We start from the raw sequence: 27,687 nt of genomic DNA on the forward strand, positions 1-27,687 counted from the left end.
AGAGGTTGGGGACACAGAAAAAAAAAACAATCCTGCCTTCAAGAATGTTACTTCTCTTCAGGAAGATACGTATACATACAGAATTTTAAACGAATTGAGCAGTTGGAAGGCACAGCAGGCCTAGAGTTAGGAAGACCTGAGCTCAAATCTAGCTTCAGATACTTAGTAGTTGTGTGATCCTGCACAAGCTACGTAACTGTTTGCCTTAGTTTCCTCATCTGTAAAATGAGCAAAAGAAGGAAATGGCAAACCACTCTAATATCTTTGCCAAGAAAATCTCAAATGCGTTCATGAAGAACTGGAAAGAAATGAACAAAAATAATAAATTATATACAAAGTATTTGGAGGAGAAGAATCCAGAAAGGGTTCAAGTCGAAGAGGGTGTTATGCATTAGCTGGGTCTGGAACTAAACTAAGTATTCCAAGAAGGAGAGATGAGGAAGAAGTATAATCAAGGTATGAGGAGAAGCCAGTAAAAATGTATGAAAAACAGAGTTATGATCATCAAGTAAGAGGAATGTCAAGAATTTCAGTTAGATTGAACTAAAGAGTGTGAGAAAAAGAGTAATTAATAATGACAGAAAGCTCAGTTGGGACCAGGTTACAGAAGATTTAAATGCCAAACAGAAGAATTTACATTTGATTCTAGAAACAATAGGAAGCTTTTGAAGAATAGAGGAGCAACATGGTCAGAGAAGAAGTATAGGAAAATCACTCTGGCAGATGTGAGGAGGATGCAGTAGGGAGTAATTTGACACAGGAGTACACAGGGAATTCTTTTTCTGCCTTCTTAATGGATAGTAAAAGATACATGAAACAGGGACAGAGGAAGGGGACTATTATGGAATTCACCATAAACAAAGTGAGGATTCCCTTACTTTCCTTACTCCTGCACCAATCCACATTAGAGAAGTCTTATGGTTAGATTCTGACTCAGTCCTGTTGGATGACACTCCTAAGATGCAATCCATTTGATAAACCTGTGTTCCAATCCAGAACAGTGAAGGTTTACCTTTAAAAGACAGAGGAAAGAATGACATTCCTCTTCTCAGTGAGAATTCAAAGCTATTCAAAAGAACAATTAAATCATTGAATTGTTCAATCCCACATAGTACCTGTTACAAATCTGAGGAAACGTGAACTGAAACGCATCAGCTCATGTCAGCCAAAATACCTCTATTATTTCAGCAGCTATTTTCAAAACAAAATGATAAAATTAACTAGGCAAAATAAGAAAATTGAGAACAGAACCCTGACAGAAATCACTTCAAGGGAGCTCAAATTGAAAACAGCAAATAATAAATGTAGCCTCTTCATTTCAAGTCATGGCTAAAAGGATGTGTTAGTTGCCAAACAAGGAGGAGGTACTTTTGAAAGAGTTTCACGAGCTTTTTTTTTAAAAAAAAAAATTAAATTAGAAAATGCAATGAAGAATTAAATTGGATTTTGATTAAAGCAAATGTTATCTATTTTTATGTCATTAGGTTGTCAAAAATGGTATATGTTTATTTATGAAACTTTCTGTCGATGGCAACAAGGTAATGGGACAGAGTTACATAAAGATACATTTCAGTTGTGTCTCAAGAGCCGACATCTTTATGATTTATTCCCATTAAAGATACTGACTGACTGAAAATAGAGATTTTTGCCTAGAAAACAAAGTATTAAGAAAGATACAAAAAGACATTGACATGAACTTGAACTCTGAGGCATACGGAGATGTCCGGCACCATGGAAACACATTATTAACATGGAAACACATTATTAATTTCTTACCTATTAATTTGACACACAGACCAGCAGCCTAATCTGTCAACTGATTTATAAAAACTATTTCCTGCAGATCTTTTGATTTGAACACATAAGGTATGGCTAGGTGTTGGGATTATTTTTAATTAAATGAATTTTTCTATATATTTTATAAATAGCAATTCATGCAGGTTGCACATTCCTAGTCACTCAAAATGAACATCATAAAATTCAAGTCAACTTTCACTGGAATTTTCCAGCACCATCTTGATGGTTAAGGCATTAAATGGTGCTCCTCATCTTCACTGACTCCCATGAATCAAAGAATAAGCATTTATTAAATGTCTTGCATGTATAAGGAGATGTCCTGGATGTCAGAAATGCAAAGACTTAAAACAAAACAAATAAAACTCAAACTTCTCTAGTTTATATTCTATGTACGCATATAAATTAATAGAAATGCCATTATGTGTAAAAAACAAGCAAGTGAGACAGTCTGACTAAATTGTACAGTGCATGAAAGGGAGTCAGGGATATGAGGTTTGGAAAGGTAGGCCAGAGCCAGACAGGTAAATGTCAGAGGAGTCAGAGCTTAGAGGGTACAGGAAGGTCCCGGAGATTTTGGGGCATAGTTAGACCTGCCTTTAAGAGAACCACTTTGGCAGCTGCTTGGAAAATAGATTCACTCCACTTCTGACTTTACCATCATTTTTTTTTTTCATTTAAAAACTTCGCATTTATATGAATGCTAAGGTTTAAAAAACACTTTCCTTCCAATAATCTTGTGAGGCAGGTAGTGGAAGTGCTATTATCCCTATTTTATACATGGGGAAACTTGCTATACAACTAACATCAGATTCTGAGTCTGAACAAAGTCTCTTTCTTTACTCCACGTTGAAATTCAGAGAGGTAACAGTGTGAGCAGAATGAAAAAAATATTTTCTCCTGAAGAGCTGATACTAAACACATGGTAATGTGATTGTAGGAATCATCACTTTTTAGTAATGAAAAGACAATAGCATTCTCAGAGCTTAACGCTACATAATAAGGCCATAATCATGAAAGCTTTTGGTGTTGGATAAAAAAAAAAATTGAAAAGTAAATGAATACAACAGACTTGACAAGGAAAAAAATCAGAAAAAAATGGTTCAGGGTACAATAAATACCAAAACATAAATTAAAAAGCTTCTTATTGGATAGGAAATGCTAGGAAAATTTACAACACAATCTGAAATAAATTAGGTTTAGATCAGCATATTATACGTATGGTATATTATACCATACGTTACAATAAACTACAAATATACATGTGACCTAAATACTATGAAAAGATAAAAAATAGAGAGCTATAGAGACTATCAGTCCCTTTCACACTTATAAATTGTGAACTTTTTTAAAAGTGGGACTTGAGACAATTACAAAGATAAAATAGACTATTTTGATTACATGTGATTTTGTACAAGAAATAAGATGAACAGAATAAAAGTCTATGAAATATTTATATCAACAGTTTCTGATAATGAGTATGAAAACTAAATGTGTGCTGAAAAAATGAATTAAATACAATAGTTTTGGGCTGGCTTTTTTTAAGATAGGAAAAAATCTTATGAAAACTTATGACTAAGAATAAGAAGAGGAAAATATTTGATGTTTAGATTAAAAAGCGACAAATTTATATAAGCCTATTTATATAACCTATAATCAATTTTTTAAAAAATAAGAATGAAGCAATGAGACAATTTTATTTAATATCTGATATTCATTTTCTCTTCATTAGATAGCAGAGTAATAAAAGTTCTGATTTATTTTTCCTTTTACACTAGATGAATTGTTTCCTTCTTGTGATATTACTATTGCTAAATAATGGATGAACCATGGGCTCTTTAATAGTTCAGTCTTTAAAGTAGGCATCAAGTGTTCAGGAAAGCATTAAGAATTCTCTCAGATAGTAGGTTTTTATAAAGTGAAACAGGGACAGTTAATATCTTTACATATTTAAATATGTTGGTCCTATTTGTTCAAATGCTTATATATGCAAATGTTACTTGAGCACCAAAATTTTAAAGTCAGCATGAGGCATTCTCTCAGTAGCATTAGAAGGGTATTTTCCCTTCTGTTTGTCTTCTATCTAGATTTAGCTCTGAGGGTAAATGCCACTGTGGGAATACTGACAAGAGCTGAGAAGATGATTTTGTGACCTGACACAACAGTGAACAGAGTAAAGTTTACTTTAAAACTTAAAGGTAAGGAGAAAACTTTCAGCCTTATTCAAAAAGCCAGGTCTTCATTATCCCATACTGTTTACATGATGATTAAAAACCATTTCCTACTTAAAGCTCTATAAATCTAGGAGTAATAACAACTAAGAGAAAGAGTGATGTTGATACAAAAAATGGAGATTGCAATTAATGAAGGTTTTAAAAGATCCTATAATCTGGAGTTGTAATGATTACTGAAAATTACTGGTAAAATTAATGTTTCAGCATGAATTTATTTTAGAAAATCAAATTCTATTACGTTAAATAATATAACAAATACCAAAGAAGAATTATATAACAAGATTTCTGTAATATGACTGATGCACTGTACCTGAAGTAAAATGTGACCTAAGTATGACAGGATCAATATCTACCAGAGTCTGCTGTTTCCTATTCCCAAGCAGGTTAAGGTTCTTTCTCTCTAAAGAGGTAAGTTGTCCCCTAGCTATACATTACCCCACTAGCACTGCTAATGAGGAAGTTTCCAGGAGGTATCAGTTCCAGCTGACATGTTTTCTTGATTCTCTAAGGTGGTATTTAAAAAAAAAAAAAAAAGCCCACCCATTTAGAATCAGGCCCTTAAGACTTGACAGAAGTCTCAAGACCAAGTGACTCATCATACCCTATCCTACTAACTATTACAGAAGGGAAGAGTTTCAGCTATATCTACCTTTAGTTAAGTACCATATTATGGGTGAATATCCTGTTTTAACTAAGTAAACTTTCTGTTAACTACAGAGTGATCTCTGACTGTCTAACTTTGTCCAAATTTCTAGTGAGTGGGTCTGAATTAGGGAAGGAAAGAAGGGAGGGAGGAAGGCAGGCAGGAAGGCAGGAAGGGAGGGAGGGAGGGAGAAAGGAAGGAAGGAAGGAAGGAAGGAAGGAAGGAAGGAAGGAAGGAAGGAAGGAAGGAAGGAAGGAAGGAAGGAAGGAGGATGGAGGAAAGGAGAGTGAGGGAAAGAGTGAGGAAGTGAGAGAAGAAGAGAGAGAAAGAAAAATGAAGGAAAAAGGGAGGGAGAGAGGAAAGAAGGAAGGGGAAGAAGGTGGGAGGCAGGGGAAGAGACAGTGAAGGAGCAAGAAAAGAGAGAAAGAGAGAAAAGAAAGGAAAGAAGGAAGCAAGGAAGGGGAAGGAAAGAGAGAAAGAAGAAAGGGGAGTAGGAAGGAGGGAGGAGGAAGGGAGAAGACAGTGAAGGAGCAAAAATAGAAAAGAAAGAAAGAAGCAAGGAAGAGGAAGGAAAGAGGGAGGGGAAGATGAGTGAGAAAAAAAGAAAGAGAAGGGAAGAGAGGGAGTGAGAGAACAAGAGAAAGAAAGAAGGAAGGATGATATGACTAATGTGAAAATGTATTTAATAGGAATGTATGTATAGAGCCTATATCAGGTTGCATGCTGTCTTGGGGAAGAAGGGGAAGAAAATTTAAAACTTATGGAAGTGAATACCAAAAACTAAAAATAAATTAATTAACTAATAAAAAAATTTTTAAAGGGGGAAGGATGGGGAGGAGAGGAGAGGAAAAGAGAGAAAGAAGAAAGAAGGAAGAGAAACAGTAAAGGAAGGAAGGAAGGAAGGAAGGAAGGAAGGAAGGAAGGAAGGAAGGAAGGAAGGAAGGAAGGAAGGAAGGAAGGAAGGAAGTTAGTTTACCGTGATTTAGCTTTAGGGAGATTTGAAAAACAGGGTCAAAATACCTATTCAACTTATTGACAGAAAAGACATATTTGTGCTTATTTTCCTCCCAAAGGCTATTTCCAAATGCATGTTTAAATTGTATAAAAAGTATAATGCCACTAAAGTGTTAGTTATGGGCTCGAATGGAACATAAAGGTCTGCTGTGAATGATGTTATATATAAGTCTGTGTTAAAGGCTGACATTTATTCCCGTTTTGGTTACATAGTAGCAATAAGACACTTGGGAAAGGGTGTGATTTTTTCGAAGAGGTTACTGCAGTCATGTGGTTAAAATTACTCAGCATCTTTCTCCAGCACCCTTCTCTCTCTTGTGAGGAGAACAAGGAACAACTTTGATTCCAGTGTGGTTACTGCTAGAAACTGCCGTAAATAGGTGGAGGATGTATGTATTCCAGAGAGTCCGTGTAAGGTTTACATTTCTCATTGCCTTGGAAAACCATCTAGCTGGCTAAAGAAAGATAGTGATAATTGCATCTGGAAGGAAGGGTTAAAGGTTAAACTTGGCTCTGCTCCACATTTCACTGATTCTAAATGCCAGCTTGAGAATGGAAAAGTACCAGAATGTCAAGCTGCACAGGACTGTGTTTCTACCTACCCTAGAGGCACAAACCCTGTAAACACAGGAGGGTCAGTGCTCCCCCTCGCTTTGAAGCGCAGGCCTTTAGGAGCTGCTTACAACAGCAATTACTGACTCTCTGCTTGGTGTTCACTGGGCAAAGAGAAGAAGATACATGTACTGGTCTAAACAGGACAAGGTGGGAGATGCAGCTGTGGCTTTCTTTTTAGAATCCTTAGCAAGTCCCAGAAGTGCTTTCCCCTTCTCTGTCCCCACCCCAAGACACAAGACGGGACTGCTTCTTAGATTACATATCTTTGGCCTACATATTTTAAAACATTCGCATATATATTGGGGGGAGAAAGAGAAAGAGAAAGAAGAGAGAGAGAGAGAGAGAGAGAGAGAGAGAGAGAGAGAGTGTGTGTGTGTGTGTGTGTGCGTGTGTGTGTGAGAGAGAGAGAGTGTGTGTGTGTGCGTGTTTCATGAAGCGCTACATTTATCGCTGGAGGGATTCAAGTGAACAATGGTCCACAATATCTGCTGGTCGTATTTTGGGGAACATTTACACTTCAGATATGCCTTTGACACAATGACCTTTGAAGCCCCTTCCATTTTTAACACCATATGATTCTATAATATAAAAAATGATACAGAAAATGGAGGGTGTTTCAGAAAAGAGGTCACATGTAGACTCAATGTTTGTGAAAGCTCAGGCAACCTTCCAAGGTCTCAAGAACCTTAAAGTCCTTTCAAAAATAAATGTTAGGGATGGCAGATCACAGAACCAGGCTCTTATATGTTTTCAAATGACTAAAATACTTACAAAAGCCCTTCAAAAGGTGAAATACAAAAATTATTAAATATATTTATGGAGCATTTTCCTTCCAAAGTATATTACTTAGCATTTAAATAACCTTCTAAAGCCTGCAAAGTGTTTTACAATCTTTTTTTTTTATTAGTTGGTTCAAAATTCAAAGTATAGGCACAAAATATTCCTGAAATCCTCTGCAATTCATTTTATGATGAAGGAAAAGAAGAAACTTGACGTGTAAGTACATTTTCCAGCTGAGAGAGAAGAAAAAAAATTACCAAGGACAACAGGACAAATGCAAATTTTCATATACTATGATGAAGGATTTTGGAAAGCTATCATTCATTTGATAGAAATGATTATTTTTCTATTTATATTGATAACCAATTATTAAATTAGGATTAAGGCTTCTTCCTCTTTATTTCCTCACTCAGGGACCAGCCTCTGGTAAGTCAGTCAGTCTCTGAAGGACACTTGCTGATAGATGAGATTGCCCAAATCCCCTGGGAACGTGTTCCAAGATCTTGGAGACCTTACTTCTGTTTAGAGTGTAAATAGAATCTAATCTAAGTGAATTCCAGCCCCAAAGCAATAAGCCCATATCCTCGCATTCCTCCACTGGAGTCTGTGGTAACCCAGCTCATGAAGGAGAAAACCAATCAGAGCGGTCTCAGTAGAGATGGAATGCTTTGTCCACACTGTTGGAGGCAACCAAGTCTTGGGACCAAGCCATGTTCTCAGCAAAAGGAGCTGAAGGCTTTCAACCCACCTTCTCATTTGAAAGCCCACCCCCTCATTAATTGTTCACCAATGAGAATTGATTTTCACCTGTCAGAGGCATCCCTTTTTCCAAAGATATTTAAGCATTCAGTGATCTCCACGGTTTGGTCTTTGGTAACCAAGAGAGATCACTGACCATCAATTTATTATCAGCTTGTCTTATTAATAAACTCATTATTAATTACAGAAATTACCATCCCTCTTCACCTCTGTTTCTGAGAATTTGCTGCAAACCTTCCTTAAGAGCTACCTTTTACATGAAGTCTTTCCTAGTTCTCCCCTCAGCTCTCCAAGGCCCCCATGAAAATCATCTTGTAATACGTCTGTGGTCTTCCCTAATGTCAGCTGCCTGAGACAAAAATGGTAACATCTTTGTCACGGTGCCTAGGATAATGCCTGTCATGCAGTAGACACAAAATGCTTGAAAAATGACTGAATACTTCTTGGACTGGACACAGATCAAAGCAAGGAGAAACAAGACAGAATTTACAAAATAATTTAAGAGAAACAACAAACAACACTGAAAGTCAAAAAATTCTGATCACTATAATGACCAGTCAACTCTAGAAGCTTGACAGCTAAATCTATCTCCCTCATCCCAGCTGAGAGGGGGCAGGACCATGGGTAGGGAATGAGACATTACTTCTCACATGAGGCCTCATGTTAGTCTGTTTTGTTTAACTATCTTCACATAATGAAGGTTTCTACAGGAAAAGCATTTATGGAGAAGTGACATTATTTTCGAAAGTATCAATAAAGCAGTTTTATAAACTAAGCATTGAAAGGGGTAGATGAGAAAATGACATTGCACCATATTTTGTCATTGATCCTTGCTGTTCTTTCTCATCAGCCCTTCTCAGGACTACTGATTTTGAATGAGCTAATTATTTAAAGTGCTTCTCTTACTGAGAAGCTACAAATTGGCTTCCTAAAGCAATACTTTTCTTAATGCTTAAATCTAACTAATAAAGAGATCAGCATTAATGATCAAATATCTGCTCTTGGCAATGGAAAAAAAAAACCAGAAGGTATTTTCCTAATTTTCAGTAACAGGTTGGCTGAACAAAACTAAATTGTATACAAAGGGGAAAAGACAGATAATAAACATGAAAATAAAATGTTAGATTACCAAATCTCTTTAGCAGTTATTACCACAGTAGACAAGACTTGAATGATGAGTATTATTAAAAACATATTCCCACAAAAATTATTTGTTACATGTTTTAATCTAATACTGAATATATCCACAAACTAGATTACTATACAGGAAAAATAAATAAAGGCCATGCGATTATGCTTAAGTCAATCATCAAATAGTTCACATAATTATTGACTATTATAAATTCTATCCATTTGTTGAATTGTTTCCTTGAGATCCCCGCTATGGTCACTTTTTCCAGAACTGACACTCTCTAGATTTCACTTCCTTACCAGCTGCTTTGCCCTAACCAAGGTACTCTTCCACTTCCTTCTAGCTACTTTTTCTGTACAGTTTTCCTAATTAGAATGTAAGTTCCTTGAGAGCAGAAACTGTCCTGTCATTAGATTGATGATTTTAGTACATGCTATTTTATTTAAACCAGAAAAGCAACAGTCAGTTTCTAGAACAATACATCACATCCTTTTACTTATTCGCCTCAATAAAGTTTTCCCATGGCCTTAAAACTTCCGTGTTGTTCTATAACACCTTAAAAAACAACTTCAAATTAATGCCACCAGTTATATGTAATAAAAGAGGTTGTTGGTTTATTTCTACTAAGGCCATGGACCTGATTCGACTGGATCTGATACAGTTCTAGGAAAGGGAACTAGGACTTATGTTTTTGGTAAGTAAAATGTATTACAGTTATAAATATGCTGGGTTGAGCGATATCAGAGCAAGGATTAAGAGAAGCAAATTTTAATTCTAGTTCTTGGCAGTATGCAGTCCAAGAGTTAAAGCAGAAAGTCAAGCCTGGAAGAAAGCTAGCTTTTTCAAATAGTCATTTTTTTCCTTCTCTAACACTCTGTCTGACCTTTCCAAGTTTTCTCTTAAGTGAAATGAAAGGATCACACAGTTATGAGTGTAATAAGCCAAAATTAGGAACACTTTAGACTGATGCATTGAGTATTTTAATATCATTGTTATAGTTATCATTTTTCATTTATATAAGGCAGCATGGTGAGGTAAATAATGAATGAGAGCAATTCAGAAACCTGAATTTTGGCATCAGCTCTCATACTAGGGTACCACAGTGATCTAGGGCAAACTGTATGACCTCTCTGGAGCTCAGGCCCCTCTTGTGTAAAATGGATATAATAATACTTTCACTATCTAACTCAGAAAGAAGAACAGCATTTTGAAAGTTGAAAAGCTGATAGGTACACATGAATAATACCATTATATTTTAATTAAATTGTGTTTTATTTTCAGATCTGCATTTGCTGCCTCTCACCTCTACTAACCCCAGTGAGAAAGAAAAAAAATCAAAACTTGTTACAAACATGTACAGTCAAAACAAAAAATATTCCCACTTAGTCATGTCCAAAAAAAGTCTCAAATAGCACTCTGAGTCCAACAATTTCTATCTGGAAGTGGGTTGAATCCGCTGGAACTGTGGTTGGTTATTATGATAATCTAAGTTCTCAAATCATTCAAAGCTGTTTATCTTTACAATATTGCTATTTTTTCTCCTGGATCTGCTCACTTCACCCAGCATCCGTTTCATATAAGTCTTCCTACATTTCTATATAATTTCTTAAATTACAATAATATTCCATTATATACATATACCAATAACTTGTTCAGTCACTCTCCAATTGATGGGCAATCCTCCTCATTTCCAAGTCTTTGCCACTGCCACCACCACACATACACACACACTTCTGCTATAATTATTTTTGTACATACAGGTCTTTTTTCCCTTTCTTTGATCTCTTTGAGTACAGACCTGTTTGTGGCATCAGTGGGTCAAAGGGCATGTGTGTGTGTGTGTGTGTGTGTGTGTGTGTATGTGTGTGTGTGCGTGTGTGTATGTGTGTGTGTGTATATATATAAAATAAAAATATAAAATACAATACAAAATATATAATACATAAAATATAAAAATATTAAAAACATTAAAAATCTCTGTGCAAATATAACTACGTGCATAGTTATATTTGCACAGAAATTTTCTGATGAGGAATTTGTAAATATTTGTGTTTTTAAGGCATCATCTCATTGGGCGAAATTTGTTTTACAATAACAAAAGCATATGTTGTCAACTACAACTGTCTATAGTAAAGGACAGAAGTCATGGTACTGATATATCAAGTTAGCATATAATCCCCAAGTAATTAAATTTATTTTAAATTTATTCTTTTTCCTGGAGCACATTTACCAGAATACTCATGGCTTGGGCCAATATTAAAATGAATTTCCATTTATTGAAAATGCAAGTGACAAAAAGAAAAAGGAGATTCGGTACATTTTTAATCCTAAACATATTTCCTTCTGTCACTCAGAAACTATCTGAATCTCCTTCTTTCTTTATAATCTATGCACAGATAAACTAGAAATGATTACCTGCTTTAACCATTAAGTCAGCCCTTCCATACAGTAGAAGGTACATACCTTGGATCTTGGTGAAGGTACATACTTAGAGAGGGAGGTCCAGGTTGGCAAGTTTCATACTTTAAAGATGGACTTTAGTGAAAAACAGGCACATTCCTAACCAGACCCAAATGTGATGGAGAAGATCCCTGAGGTCACTTAATGATACCAGAATCTGGTAGGGGAGTTTCCTAATCTGGACCAAACACTGGGTGAGGATTCAACTGAGTAAGTGGGGACCACAGTCACTGCAGTCAGTCGGGAGCATTATCCAACCAGGGGCAGCTATTTTATTTGCTTAATGTAGGGTCAGGATGAGTCAGGAGTATAAGCTGTCTGCCACTGCTTATATGATTAGGGTCATTAGTATCCCTTAACCTAAGTGACTGCATATTGGAGCCCTATCAAACAATTATTTCAAACATCACAATTATCACAGAGTTTCTACAGCTACTGTTAGCAGAAGGATAGGAAGGGAGATCTTTCCAAATCTAATCTAGCCCTCCCATCCACTATGCCACACTCTCTCTCCAGCTTGGTCCAAACAGAGATGAAATTTGACAAAAAGTCTTGGGACAGTTGCTCATACTATAATGCAATGGTGATACAAAAAGAAGGCTTCCAACTGCTTCCCCTGCTCCAAAAACAAAACAAAACCACTGCATCAAACAAAACTAAGATCTACTAACCTTTTCTGAATCTAGAAAATTAAGTTATATAAGTGTCAGAAATTTGGTGATACCATCAGGATGGGAGACAGTTTTTATCCTACTGTTATATGTCCATTTTTAAGCAACTAGACAAGATATAAAATAGCAAAATTTCTATATATGTACAGGAATCCTCAGAAAGGATTTCATTACTCAGAAAGGATCTCCTCAAACCAAAAAAAATCCAGTAATAAAATCCACATTTAACATCTTGAAATAATATACTACCAACTGATGAGAATTAAAATATGACAGTAATTCTATCATAAAATAGACTATTTATTCTCCATTGCCTTAAGTGCTGGGCAGTACTCAATAGAAAAGACAAAAGAAAATGCTAGAATAGCAGAAATTATCAATAATCTTAGATCTATATCCAATCTACATCTGATCATCCATTTGACCTTGAGTGAATTTCCTAACATTGCTATCCTAGTTATGTGTCAATCGAAAATAATACTGCTTACAATTTGTCTATCTTATAAAGACTTTGTGAAGATTAATTAAAAAGTAAACTGTATAAAATAGAGACCTACAGTTTCATGTAAAATCCTTTTTTTCTGTTCCATGTACATGCAAACGCCCATTCTACTTAGTACTTGTTAAGTTCAGAATAAAAATGTTTTTAAAAAAACAATATTACTTTACATAAAATTTCTAAATCAAATCTTAAATCCAATAAGCTCAAATAAATGAAGATATAATGATGTTTTGGCAAAGTAGGCAACATATATTCATATGATTCATCCATGTGAATTAACACAAGCCCAGTTTTCTAAAGGATAACTGGAATAATAACCCTAAAAGAAAATAAAAGGCCTTGCTTAAAGGTCCTGATTAAATCAGAGGGTTCATTAATTGATTCACTGCCCTCAATGACATGAATGTTGCTAAGCACAGGACATTTTGCAGAATAATAAAAACTTTTTTTTGCTAGCTTTTAATAGGTACATAGAGACAGATATGTATATGCGTGTATAGATATATACATATATGTATATATGTATATTTTTAATTGAAGCCACAAGGCTGGTAAAATCGTATGCCTCCTGTTAAAGTACAATTACCCAGTATTTTACCAGGCCATGTTTACACTAGCCAAATATATCACAGCATTTGTAACCCTTATACAAAATTGTGGCAGCCACAATTTTTATATGTCACAAGTCTACAGAATAAGTGACCAGAAACAATAAGACAAATTAAAGAGTCTCCTAATATGCATGGAGTTGGGTTCCCGGTTAAGGAACTGATTTTTTGGTATATATTTTTCCCATTTTGCAATGATTTCTAAATAGGAATCAAATATTTACACAGCATTCTGAGTATCTTACTTCTCTTTTTATAGCCTATGTTAATAACTTCCTACATTGAGACAATGTATCTTAATTATAAATATTCTGAGCAACAACTGAATGTATGAAGCTGCAATTAATAAGCACCTACTATGTACCAAACACTATTGATCTCTTTGAGACCATATACTCAAATACATTACACACACTTGTGAAATTCATATACCTTACTCCTGACAAGCAGTGATAAAAGTACTAAACTTAAGGGGACTTGAGTTCAACCTTAAGTGAAGATTAAAATGACAAAAGTATAAATTCACTTTCAACAAATGAACAGGCTAACAACAGTAGCCTACTCCGCAGCATCAGTCAGTCTTTAGCCCTGAGAGATTCCTATGATCTACTGCTTGTTAGAATCATTTCAAAGTACAGAAATCCCCCTGTTTTAAATTGATAACATTCCCTTCTCAAATATATACTAATATTACTTGAGATTCACTTAACTGGATTTCATTTCTGTTTTTACTTTTGTCATATTTTGTGGCAATATAAATTCTAATTTTGGGGAGATCATGGGATATAAATGCAAAATGAAGACTTATCATCTTAGTTTACAAAGAAGCCATATGACACAGAAGACAAGGTGCTAGACTTGAAACCCTGGAAGATCTAGGCTCATTCCCCTCAGACATGTCCTACTTTTGTATCCACAGAAAAGACACACTTAACCCCTCGTATCCTTAGGTAACTCTGAGAATATGAACAATAGGCAGGTACAATTAACCTATAAAGTGAAAGTTCCCAAACCAACAAGATCATAGGCCCTTAAGGTTTTATTATAAGATATTTGGCAGTGTGCTACATTTTACTTAAAACAAATGATGAAATATCTGTCATTTTTGTCATTAAACTTCCTCATTGTAAACACTCATACTAATATTTACAGGTATTTTGAATTAAAGAGCAGACTTTTAAACATCCAAGGATGTAATCCTAAAGGTTCTTAGGTAGGTCATTACAAAGTCAGATCTTCTTGAAATCCTTAATTCACTCTCTTTCACTGGGTACGTAAGAAGGCAGAATGTAGCCAGAAAGGTGTACAAGTAGCAGGCTCTACAGTTTCACGCTGTAAAACAGCCTGAGCAGGCAGCTGGTAAGCAGTTTCCTTTTTAATTAGAGTCCTTTCCTGATTAATTAGTCCCAGAACATTTAATATAAGACTACCCCATGCCACTGAGATGAAATATGATTCTTTCTACAGAATTAGCTTAACAGTGCCTTTTCACCACAATCAACGTTTGATTTATTTCCTCTACACATCAAATAAGGAAGAGGGAGCAAAAACACCTATGTTTCAGTATGCCAATGTTCGCAATTTCAGGGAGAAAAGCCAAGTCACATCAGAGAAACAGAGGATGAAAAGTATCCAGGAGACTTTCTTATGTTTTTTTTTTTATTTTAATTATAATCACTAAATAAATCACTGACTATTTCTCTCCTATGCCAATGAAGTAGTCCATTTATAAAGATGGGGACTATTAAAAACTAAGTGAAAGAGCTCAATTATTCTCTCATCTTGTAGAGATCCTCATCACTTGTAGGGCTATATGAGTCAAAGATGCTGTAAATGGGGGGGGGGGGGGGGAAGGAGGAAAAAGGAGAGATATAATGGAAAGAAATCTGGATTTAGAAGCCAAGAACCCGGGTATATTTCCCAGGTTTGCCTCTCATGTAACTGAGCAAATTATTTAAATTCTCTGGGCCTCTGTTTTCTTATCTGTAATGTGTTGTTGCTTAGTCATTTTTCAGTCATGTCTAACTCTTTGTGACCCTATTTGGGGTTTTCTTGGCAAAAATACTCAAGTGGTCTGCCATTTCCTTCTCTGGTTCATTTTACAGGTGAGGAAAACTGAGGCAATAGGATTACGTGACTTGCCCAGAGTCACACAGCTACTAAGTGTCTGAGGCCAGATTTGAACTCATGAAGATGAGTCTTCCAGACTTCAGGTCCAGCACTGTATCCACTGTGCCGCTTAGCTGCCCCCATCATCCTTCATTTCTGAAGAGGACCAATGCCCTCACCGGGGATATCTTGACTTATGCATGACTTACATTTAAATGAGGCAGAGCTGCACAGTCGGCAGCCTCACTCTTTCTTCCAGAGTCATCAAAGTCTACTGGCAAGACAAAAATCAAGACAACTGGCAATGGCCTGTGACACAGTGGATAATTGGCCTCTTCAATGTCTGCCAAGCTCTAAGCGCTCCACAGCACCTGCTCCAGCTGGCTTTGCCTTCTTGACTACTGGAACAAATTGTTCTCAACAGTCCATTCTTCTGCGGGAAATCTTCACATAGTTGGGGGTAGACATCCCCCTACCTCACCAATAGATATGAAGTCGATTGACTACCCTCAACCTGATTTTTTGTAACTTCATTACCTCTGTTGAGTCACAAGTCCCTGAAATCAATATGTATTTACCTGCATTCATTTGTTCATTCCACAAAGTGACAGGTACTGGAGGAAAACTAAGATTTATAGAAGACATGGTTTACACCTTCCCAAAGCTTACAGTCTAGATGGGGAGGGAAGGACAAGACACAAATGTGGATCTCATTTGATATTTCATATTTTAATTAAGTGCATTAGAAAGAAACAAATGAAAAATACTATGTAACCTAAGAATATAACTACCATCACTAGTCTTATCAACTTCCCCAAAATATCTCCAAAATTAATAAACAATCTGAGGAGGAAACAACTCTGAAAGAGAAAGAGTGCCATATTTGCAATCACAGATTCAATGATTTAGAGCTGGAAGGAATTCTAGAGACCATGTAGTCCTATTGTCTCAGTTTATAGATGAGGAGCTAAGGCCCGCACAGTTCAAGGGGCCCACCAGATTATATGATCTCTCTGTGTGGGAACTGGATCTGCACTAGGGTCCATTCAACTCAAAATTCAGTACTCTTTCCACTAGAACACATTTTCCTGGAGTGACTTGGGTTCAAATCCTGTCTCAGCTACTTAATGTGTGACTTTCAGCTAATCATTTAATGTTCTCACAGTTTACCTGAGGTGAAAAGAAATATCAAATAATATCAGTATGAGTAAGTATTTTTTTTAAGGATGGGGGAAATACAGCTGTATTTACAAACCTTAGAGAAGTAGCCAGTATGCTGGAAGAGAATGAAAATTAGAAAAAATGGAGATATAATTTAAGAGCATTTGTAGCTATTATCCTCACATAACAAAATAATATTTGGATGTAAAAATCATTGCATATTGTGTGTTTATTTGAAGGATTGAAGAATAATTCTTGAAGCATAGAAAATAAAAGCCTTCAACCAAAAAAAAAGACAAACAAAAAATTTAGTTTATTTAGAAATTAGCAATATAGTGATCAAGATGTTATAATCTTAATCTACTGAAAAGGATTAAATGAACTAAATAAGTATTTAGCCCAACATTCAGTTTGTTTGAATGAAAACTCAGACTCCAAATGGAGAAGTTGGGGCTTTCTCCCCACACATAATAGCAATAATAGTATTATCTGATCTTTACTTTATAAAGAAATAAAAGCATTTCACAAAGGGCCAAAAACTTTCCAAGTCCAAAAGGACCCAAACTAGGTTGGGGTCCCCTTGCTGAAAGAGGAAGGCAGAAAGGACTGGGAAATTATTTTGCAAGAGAGAACTGAAAATATGTTGCCATTAAGTCTCTGCTATGAAGAATGTATTTCTCTCATAGAAAGAAATTATTCAAAGATGTCCATTAAACGGTGAATAGTTAGGTATTAGAAAACAAAACACAGAGAATTTGAGTGTTTCATAATATAACCCCAAATTCATAACTTCTAATCCAATTTTTTAGCCATTAAGTTGGCAGAAGGAAACTTATTTAGAAAAAAAAAAGTTCAAAAAAAAAAAAGAAGGAGAAATCAAGAGCCAACTGACCTCCAGAGAAAATGAAAAATTCTAATTGAAAGCCATTTAAATGAAAACCAAATAAAATTAGCTGGGTGATATTGGGACTTTCGGTTTTGTGATTTGACAAGCATAAAAAAAGTTCGATTCCTATATTTTAAAAAATTAATAGGACATAAGCAATCTAGTTAATAAGTAAATTTAACAATTATAACTATAAATTCAGGTCTATTTCACAGACAATTTAAAGAGATAGAAAAAGAATGAGAGAATTAATGAGACAGAAAAGAAATTTAAAAAACAAACACAAAGGGGGATAAGAAAATTCATATTTGAGTAGTATTTTAAAATTTATAAATCACTTTCTTTACAACTCTGGGTTAAATTGTGTGGACATTATTATTTCTGTTTTATAGGTATAGAAACGGTGGCCCAAAGAAGTTAGATGACTTGAAAAAGGAAAATCATCTAGAAAGCATTCCAACTATTCTTGAAGACAAGTTTTCTTCCAACTTCAACATACATGCTCTTTTCACTAGCCCACACTAGCACAGAGACAAAGGCAGACAGAAAATCAATTTTTAAAAGACTAAAAAAGGAACATATTTCATGGAGGACACTTCTCCCCAACTCGTGAACTTTTAGGAAATTCTCATGAAGATTTTTTTAAGTGATGTTGTATTTATATAACTATAGGTCCAAAATAAGTAGACGGCTGAAAATGCCATATTCTTGCATTAGACAAGACTTCTGGCTTAGAAAATGAAGAGATTTTTACTCATGGTTGAAAGAAAACTTATGCAAAATAGCACTGTTTATACCAACAAACCGTTCAGAGAAAAAGAAAAGCCCTGGAAAACTTTATTCTGCAGGTCTTAATTCACAAGACATACTTTATAAATGTTTGGTGATGACCTTAATGAGGGGTCCTAAATCCAAAACTGAGATCTAAGGGACAAGTTTTGACTGCACACCTGTAAAAAGCACTATGAGAAATCTTGTGGAATTTACCGAACACTTTTTGTCCTTACTCTTGACATCTATGAAATTGCAAAAAACCCACTGCCACCCACCTACTTCAAAGAGATTTAATGAGTTCTAATGAGTAAATTATAAGCGCCTTGCTTAAAAGTGCTACAGAAACGTTATGCCTCTGAATGAACTATGTTCAAAAAATAGCCTCCTTCTGAACAGTGCACTCCCACTCCAATTCCATAAGTAAGATAACTTCAGAGTACCATCACTTCCTTCAATTACTGTAACCCTATTAATATTGCAAACTAAAGAAGAGTATGAACTATATGTGCTATATAAGCACAAGACAAAACACTCAGAAATGTAAAATGCTAAGAATTCTTCTGCTAAGGGAGTGACTGCACGAGCGCTGAAACTAACTCCACAGTTTCATCTCACGTGTAGCAAATACACAAGGATGACAGATAACAGGAAGACTCAATGGTGGTAGGGTTACAGGAAGACAGGAACACTAACTGTACTGCTGACAGGCTCCAAAACTTCAGAAAAGCAACTTGGAAAGTATGCGGGGGGAGGGGGTTGGGGGAAGTAACTAATACGTCTACACCCTTTGAGACAGAGTCTACTGCTGACCCTAAGGAAGTCAAAGTCAGAACAAAAAGTCTCATGTACACCAAAATATTCACAGCAGCACTGTTGTACTAGCAAAGAATGGTAAACAAAATCAGAACAACAAATTTGAGGAATTAAAGAAACACGAAGAAATAAAACTAAAGCTTACTGAAGTAAGCATAAATAGGAAGACAGTATACTCAATGACTATTACAGTGTAAACTGAAGGGACAATAAAATTAAACAAAACGTTGTTTAATTATAATGAACAAACATGGCCCTGAAAAAGACAGAAGAAAAAGCACCATTTTCTTTTCACTGAAGATAGGGGGAATAAGGGACTAGGAGTATGGAATGTTGTGAATGTTATTAGATACATCATCCATATATTGGCTAATTTTGATAAACTTTTTTTTAAAAACTTCATTATAAGGAAAGGTTTGTTGAGTGAGAGGGGATGGTACATTCAAGAAATGACTATACAAATTCATGTTTCTCATCTAGATGAGTGGCAACTTAAGGCTATATAAAAGACTCAGAAAAGGAAAATACAACAGCCACATGTAAAAAGTACAAACAATACCATTTGAAAGAATACTTTTGCATTTATATTTCCATCATTCAGATGAAAGAACTGGAGTAAGCTGTATTTTCACAAAATAAAAAAAAATTCTCTCCCAATGATACTTTGATATGTAAAAGATTCTCTTAAGGACATTCATTTTCACATTTAAAACATTCAAATTACAAAATGCATGTTTCCTCCTAATCCCTCCCTTTCTGCCTTGCTCTTTCCTAGGATGGGGACAGAGGAGAGAAAAACGTAAATCTGCTGAAGAAAACAGAATGGGTACCACAGTTCCATTAGTAATGTCCTAGAACAGAGTCTTACTGTGACTTTCATAAATATCAGAAGTACAGTCCCAGATAGAATAACCCCATTCTATCAAAAAGCTCATGTCTTACAACTAGACAAGGTGATGACACAGAACAGAGGATCACTGTAATTAAGCAATGACTGCCTCCTGGTGAAACCCAGTATTTTTTACTGAATTTCATTTATTTTATATAATTTAAAATTAATTAGCTTTTAAAAGATACAAATTATGTAATAAAAAGTAAAATCAACCATTTATCTGTTCAGTTAAAGTAATTTTTAATTCACTTATGAAGCATATAATAAAATTACATGTATTTGAAATTACATGTCCGATGTAATCATTACTGGACATCTGTTAAGCATTCACCAAATTGTATTCAATTATATAAAAATCTAGTTTTTCATATACCACCTTAGACATTTTTCTTTCAATGTTCAGTAATTCAATTTTACTGTACAGTATACCATATTCTCCTAAAATTTAAATAGTTATTTCTAAAGTAAAATATGCTTCAACCAGATATTTAATCAATGGTCATATATGGCAATTACACATTAGGGAAATCATTCTCCCTTAAGTCATTCAGCATCATATATTGAGAAAGTCAACTATGCTTTTGGATAGTATTAGTCTGAAAAAACAAATGAAAAGAAGCTTTTTTTGTATATATATGATCAAGAAAGTAAAATATATATAGCAAGGGGTAGGTTTTCTTTTCGTAGCAGGTTTATTAATGTAGTCCAATCAATTCACAAAATTTAGTTCTCTCTAATATTTGCCAGTCTTCTACATTTTAGCACCAATTATTGTCTGCTTGTCTGTCTGTCTGTCTCTCTCTCTCTCTCTCTCTCTCTCACACACACACACACACACACACACACACACACACACACATACTTTACTTTGATGTGCAGGGGAATGGGACTAATTGTATGGGACAGCAATTAACATTACAACATTTACTGAGCACTCACTGAACACAAAGCACTACACTAAATCTCTTAAATCTGATATAAGATCTTTTTCTCTTAAAGAACTTACAAGCAAAGAGAGGTAAGAAACAAGTATAATACATAACAGGATAAGAGAGGTTTAAACAAAATGCAATGATCAGTTCAAAAAGTGAACGATTCTGACCAAAGGGTTTCAAACTGGTGGAGAAGGGGAGGTGGGTGGCAGTGGTGTACACAAGGATGGAAGGTACACTCCAGAGATAGGAAATGGTTAGAACAAAGAGAAAAGAGAAAGCACAGGACATATACTTAACAGGGTTCTGACCTGTGTTCTCTCATATGATCCTCACCTTCTTCAAGAAGCCTTTCCCAGTCCTCCCTAATCTTCATGCTTTTTTTCTGAGACTAACCTCGAGTTTCTCCTTCATATATTTAATTTGTGTGTAACTGTTTGGATGTTGTCTCCCCCGCTGGAGTGCACGGACTGTCTTTTGCCTTGCTTTGTATCCTCAACAATCAAAGGCAAGTGCAAGTCATGTCATCGTTTCCCTGATGGCATGGTCCTCTTAGAAAAAGAAGGACAAACACAACCTATGAGTAGACCAAGCTGCCTGAATGGGGACCCAGCTAACTGGGTAACTCAGCTCTCCCTCTCCCTCTCCTTTTCCTCTCCAAAGGGAGGTAAATTTCCAGTTAACTTGGGGTTTACTGCCTAGATTCCTTCTTCCCTCCCTCCTTCGATCAAAGATCAAGATCAAACCCAATTCATTCTGGAGATCACAGACTGGACAACAAGTCCCCACCCACCTAGCACAGGGTGGATGTAATAACTAAATAGCAATTGTTTTTCTTTTACCCAGAAACCCTATGGGTCTTCCCCTCCCAATTTGATTTCTTTTTTTTTTTTTGTTTATTAAAGGGGCCATCCTTTGAGTAACTTAAGGAAGCCTATTCATTGAATGGGTGTATCTCACTCAAAGTGAGAATGTTATAGGACCTTAGCCTGAAAGGGCCAGGGTCTCCTACTGCATCCTGGGCCATCTCCAGTCATCCTGATAAATATCAGGTCACTGGACCCAAATGGCTCAGGAGGAAAAAATGAGGCTGGTGTCCTTGCACAACCCTCCCTCACTCAAATCAAAGTCAACTGCAAGTCATGTCATCATCTCCCTGATGTCATGATCCTCTTTGGAAACGAAGGACAAACACAATAATTTAGCGCAGTGCCTTGTACACAGAAGGTGCCCAATAAATACTAGTTAATGGACAGACAGGCTGATGTAAACTTTTATGAGAAAGACAGGAATTTCTGGCAGTGAAAAACAAAACAATAACCTAGCACTCCCCCCATCAGTGACTGAACCATACATGATATCTGATTTATTATTAGTGGAGAATTTTCTTACTGATAGGATTATAGCCTTCATATGTTTAAATGGCTTTCATGCGGAAGACTGAACTTACTCAGTTTTATCCCAGTGTGAACAACAGCAATAATACATGGAAATTGCAGAGATGCAACAGTAAGTTTGATGCAAAAAAAAAAAAAATTAATGATGAGAACTATCTGAAAGAATGGGTAGACTTGGGGGAGACCTTTCAAGAGACTTCAGGTTTAGATGGGTTTCATTGTTCTTTTCAACTATGGAGGGTGGGGAAGGAGGGAAAATAAGCCCTTATTAATCAAAAAAAAATTTTAAAAGTTTTTAAAAAAGAAATTTGGATGACATGTTAGAGAAATTAAACAGTATGTTAGGGAAATTAAACAGTATGGAATAAATGGCCTTTGAAGACCCTACTAAGATACTAAGGTTAGTGACAATAATATCTCATTATAAAACTTCAATTCAATTCCAAGTCAATCAGTCAATTAGCATTTATAAGTGCCTATATGTGCCAGGCATTGTGCTAAGTGTCAGAGATATATAAAGAGGCAAAACTCAGTCCCTGACTTCAAGAGGTTCTCACTCTAATGAGATTGTGTAATTTTAGGTAAGTCATATTATTTCAAAATCTAGTCAACTCTCCTCTTTGAGAATGTTTCCTTATGTGTAAAATGGAGACAAGAATAATATCTACGATGCCAACCTGACAGAATTATAAGCAACAAAAGAGATAAATCTATGTCACAATCTCTCCCCTCTCCTCATTCAATAAACTCCAGGCTACCCGTGATCTCCAGGATAAGTTATAAAATGCTCTGAAACACAAGGAAATGCCTCCTGCAAAAAGTGGGACACGTGTTGAGAAAGGAAGCCAGGAAAGCCAGTTGACAGAAGTGAGGCACCATTCCAGGCAGTGGGAATACAAGAACAAAACTGAAAACAACCCCTACTCTCAAAGAGTTTACAGACACATCTGTAATATGTTTTAAAAGAGGCACTGCAAATGCAGAGTTTGTCAAGAATAAGGTGACGATGGCAATCAAAACCATCATTTAAAAAAGTGTTAAAGGAAATGGTGATGCAGAACCTGGAGAAAAGAAGATTTATGAGTCATGAGTGGGGGCCTGTTTTCAACTACTTTGAAGTGGTGTCATACAAAAGAGCAACTGGACTTGCTCTTCCTGTCCTCAACATGGGAAATGAGCATAAGTTAACTCAGAAGCAGTTTTGGTTCAATGGCATCAATGCTGCATCTCCTTTGGATAACTGGACCCTCTTCTCTTCTCTATCTACACTCTATTCTTTGATGAACTCATCACTTAACAGGGCTTTGATAAACATTTCAATGCAGGTAACTATACGATCAATACATTCAGCTCTAGTTTCTCTTGGGAATTCCAATTTCACATGCCCAACTGCCTTTCAGATTTTTTGAAGAGAATGTCCTACAAGCACCTCAAACTCAGTTTGTCTAAAATAGAACTCATCTTTCTCCATCCAAACTCACCTCCTTCCAGACCTCTCTTGTTACTGCTGGGGACATCACATTCTTCTAGTCACCTAGCTATACAACCCTGGAACCAATTTCTTTCTTAATTTTTAAGAATAATTTTATAGATTTGGTATTAATATTTCTTTAAAAGATTGATAGAATTCTACTCAAATTCCATCAGGACCAGAATTTTACTCTACTATAAACTTCTTTTGGTAGTTTCTTTACAGCTATTTCTATTTTCTTTTCAGATAATGGATTACTTAAAATCTCTATCTGGTCTTCTGTTTGGGTATTTTATATTTTTGAAGATATTCCTCAATTTCTTTTGTATTCTCAGTTTTGTTAGCACATAATAAGTTCTGATAATTCTGTCTTCTGGTTTTGATGTGATTTCACCTTGTTCTTCTATTTAATCATATTGGCTAAAAGTTTAACAATTTATTAGTCTTTTCAAAGAACCAGCTTTTATTGTCTTCTATAGTCTTTTTGGATTTTTATTTATCTATTTCTCTTCTAATATTCATTATCTCCTCTTTTGTGCTTATTTTGAGCTTTTGTTGGTTTTCTAATTTTTAAATGCATATCCAGTTCAATAATTCTTCCCCTTTCTATTTTGCCTATGTAAATAGTTTTAAAAGATATTTTTCTTTTGAGGATTCTTTATCTGTATCCCAGAAATTCTGGCATTATTCTCTGCTGTATAATTATTAATTAACTATTTCTATGATTTCTTCTTTGGCCCATTCATTAGGATTTCATTAAGTCTCCATTTGGGTCTATGACTTTTGTTTGTATTCCCTGAACTGACTACTACCACTACTGTGTTATAGTCTATAAAGGATGTGTTTAGTATTTCTTCCTTCATACTATTTTTTGTATTATCTGTGCCCTACCACATGGTGAATTTCTATAAAAGTTCCATATGATGCTGAGAAATACACACATTCTTTAGCAATCCTATGCAGAAAAGGCTATAAACCATTCAGTTGTAGCTTTCTAGAAATTAGTTCAATTCTATATTTCCCTATTTTATATATTTGTCCAAATCTGAGAGAGGGGCACAAACTCTCCTACGTTGATTTTTATTGTCTGTGCCTTCTTGCAACTGTTTATTTTTCTTTTATGAATTTAGATGGCATTGCATTTGAAGCTTTTAAGTTTGATAGTGATATCTGTCATGTATGTTTCTTTCAGCATAATATAATTTTCTTTTTTATCTCTCTTATGGATTTTTGTTTTAGTGTCATCTGATAGTATCTCCTACTGTGTGGAAGTCTCCCTACGCATATTAAATTTTGTTCTTACTTCTCACTTTTATTTTGTCTATGACTTTGTTTTTTAGATATACTATTTTTAAACAACCCCATTTCTGGGGTTCAGTAGATTTCAGGCATTCATCACTGCCCACCTGGACTACTTCAATAACTTCTTTATTATTTGGTACTTCAAGTCTTTCTCCATACCAATTTATCCTCTAAAGAGCCACAGGAGTGATTTTCCTAAATCACAGGTATGACCAAGTCTCCCCTCTTCTCAAAAAACTCCAGGAGTTCCCTGTTATCCTGAAGGTCAAACATAAACTCTTTCATTTGGCATTTAAGGCTCAGTAAACCAGGTCTTATCTGTTGTTTCTAGTCTTTTTACAATCCCCTCCAAATACTCTACAACTTAAGTCAGAATGGCCTTTGCACACAGCACCAATCTGCATTTCCCACGTTGGTACCTTATCACTATACCCCATACTTAGAACAGATGTTTTCCCTCCTCACTTCTAACTCCTAGAATTGATATGCTTCAAGTCTCAGATCAAGTGTCACATTCTACAAAAAACCTTTCCTGGTCCCAATCCTACTTCTTGCCAGAGGAGGACAGGTATTGGAAGGAGAGGGAAAGGAAGAGAGAGGGAAAGAGAGGAGGGAAGAGAAAGAGACAGAGAAAGAGAGGAAGAGAAGGATGACAGGTGAAGAAGAAAGATGCATGAAGAGAAAATGAGTAGAAAAAGAACAGAGGCAGAAAGAGAAGGAACAAATATGACTTCAGATAGGAAGCTACTTTTAGTAAGGCCTCTGAAAGCACATTATTTTAAATTCACAAAAGTATTGTGAATAACTCAAAGAAAAGTCATACTGAAGTATTTTATATATATGCTACATAAATTATCATTTCAATTTATCACTTATTTTAATAAAAATTAATAATCTAACCTCCAGTGTTGCTAAACAACCTATAGTTGTTTAGGCTGTAAAAAGGTGACTTATTTCTTACCTAACACCTTGATTAGTGCCTATAACACCTACAAAACCCTCTGATACATGAGAAGACTGATTTAAACAAAAGGCTTCTAACGTCTCTAAAAAGAGTTTAGCATAGTGCCTGGAACATAGCTGGCATTTAATAAATGTTGACTGATTGATCAAAGAGCCCTCTGATTTTGGGTTCCTTGTTATATGAACAATTATGAAAATGACACCATTAGTTCTGCTACACTTGTTAAAATAAGCTGCACAGAAACTTCAGAACTCTATATACTCACACATACAATATATACATGTGAACACATATCTTTTTTTTCTTTTTTCTTTCCTGTATCTGAGGACTTGGAATACAAGCACAAAATGCTTCCAACTCTGTGACCCAAGTCAGAAGTAATGCATTCTCTAGGCCAGACCTGATGATTCCTGGTTAAGTGTTTCTAAAGAATCAATGCATACTGAAATTATAATTACACTGGGATTATTCATAATCCCTTTAGCAAAAATAAAAGTGCTTAAGATGAGAACATAATGGGAACAACAGAAATATCTAAAAGGTAAATGCTGCACAATGCACAGATGGCACAAGAGTTGAGAACAGCAGAAGTTTCTTCATGATGCATCTCTAGTGGCAGAGTTCTCTGATCTCTAAAACAGAAATTTATGCAGGGATTACCAGTCAATCCCCAAACATTTAGTAAATGCTTACTCTACATACGGGCATAGTGCTAAATAAGGATGAGATAAAGAAAGGCAAAAACACAGACCCTATCCTCAAGAAGCTCACATTCCAATGGGGGTAGGGCTGGAGACAATACGTAATTAACTATGTACATGCAAGATACAGAACCTGTGCAAGGTAAGAAAGGTACTAGTGTGGGGGAAGGAGGGCTGGGGGGGGGATGGGAGGGGGATGGAGAGACCCAGGTCAGGAAAAGCCCCTACACAAGATGGAATTTGAGCTAAGTCCTAAAGGAAGCTAAAGAATTCAGGAGACAAAGAGGAGGAGGGAGAATATTTCTGGAGGAGTTTGGGGAGGAGGGGGAGTAGCCAGAGCAAAGACAGAGTAAGGAGATGGCCTAGTCTAGCCAAGTTGTAGAACTGCCAAATACATAAAAGGAGATAAGCCTAAGAAGACTAGAAAGGTTGAAAAAGGCCAGATTGTGAAGAGATTTAAACGCCAAATAAAGAATTTGTATTTGATTCTTGAGGTAACAGGGATTTTAGCGAGGAGGGCAGGGGGTGGAGTGATAAGACCAGATCTGCATTTTAGGAAATTTGCTTTGATAGCTGATCAAAAGATGGAGTGGAAAGCAGAGACTGAGGCCGTGAGCCATAACTGCTAGGCTATTACTACAAGAGATCATGTGAGATCTGATTCGGGACAGCAGCGAGGTTGTGGCTAACCGAGGGGAGAGAACAGGACATAGACAGTAGATGGTGAGTAGAAATGACTTGATCATAGAGAGGGCATTTCGTGGGAGTGCAAGCTAGGACAGTAAAGAGTAAAGGATGATTCTACCTGAGTGACTAAGAGGATGGTGGTATCCTTGACAATTCTATCAAAGTCAGGAAGAGGGGAAGATTTGTGGGAACACTCATGAGTTCTCTTTCAGATCAGCAGGTCAAGAAACATGAAGGGAAACAGTGGTGTGAGACAGGAGCCCTGGAGATAGATTAGGGCTGGATATAAATAAGCACAGACACAGAGATGATAACTGGAAGACGATGTACAGGGCATCTACCTTTTTTTCTATACTTCTAGTCTGGAGCTTTCCTTCTATCAAGTC

The 27,687-nt window shown here is 35.8% G+C and overlaps 2 protein-coding genes across 10 annotated transcripts in view; both read right to left on the reverse strand.

Moving 5' to 3' along the window:
* RABGAP1L (RAB GTPase activating protein 1 like) overlaps positions 1 to 27,687 on the reverse strand; it is a 686,444-nt gene that overhangs the window by 456,117 nt on the left and 202,640 nt on the right. The window lies entirely within an intron of this gene.
* GPR52 (G protein-coupled receptor 52) overlaps positions 1 to 27,687 on the reverse strand; it is a 52,221-nt gene that overhangs the window by 17,727 nt on the left and 6,807 nt on the right. Inside the window, exon 1 of the mRNA XM_072637889.1 lies at positions 1 to 27,687. This exon is cut by the window's left edge and continues 17,727 nt beyond it; it is cut by the window's right edge and continues 6,807 nt beyond it. The gene's annotated coding sequence lies outside the window, so the exon portion shown is untranslated.

This window comes from Notamacropus eugenii, chromosome 2, assembly GCF_028372415.1.
Source record: "Notamacropus eugenii isolate mMacEug1 chromosome 2, mMacEug1.pri_v2, whole genome shotgun sequence".
Lineage (NCBI taxonomy): Eukaryota > Metazoa > Chordata > Mammalia > Diprotodontia > Macropodidae > Notamacropus > Notamacropus eugenii.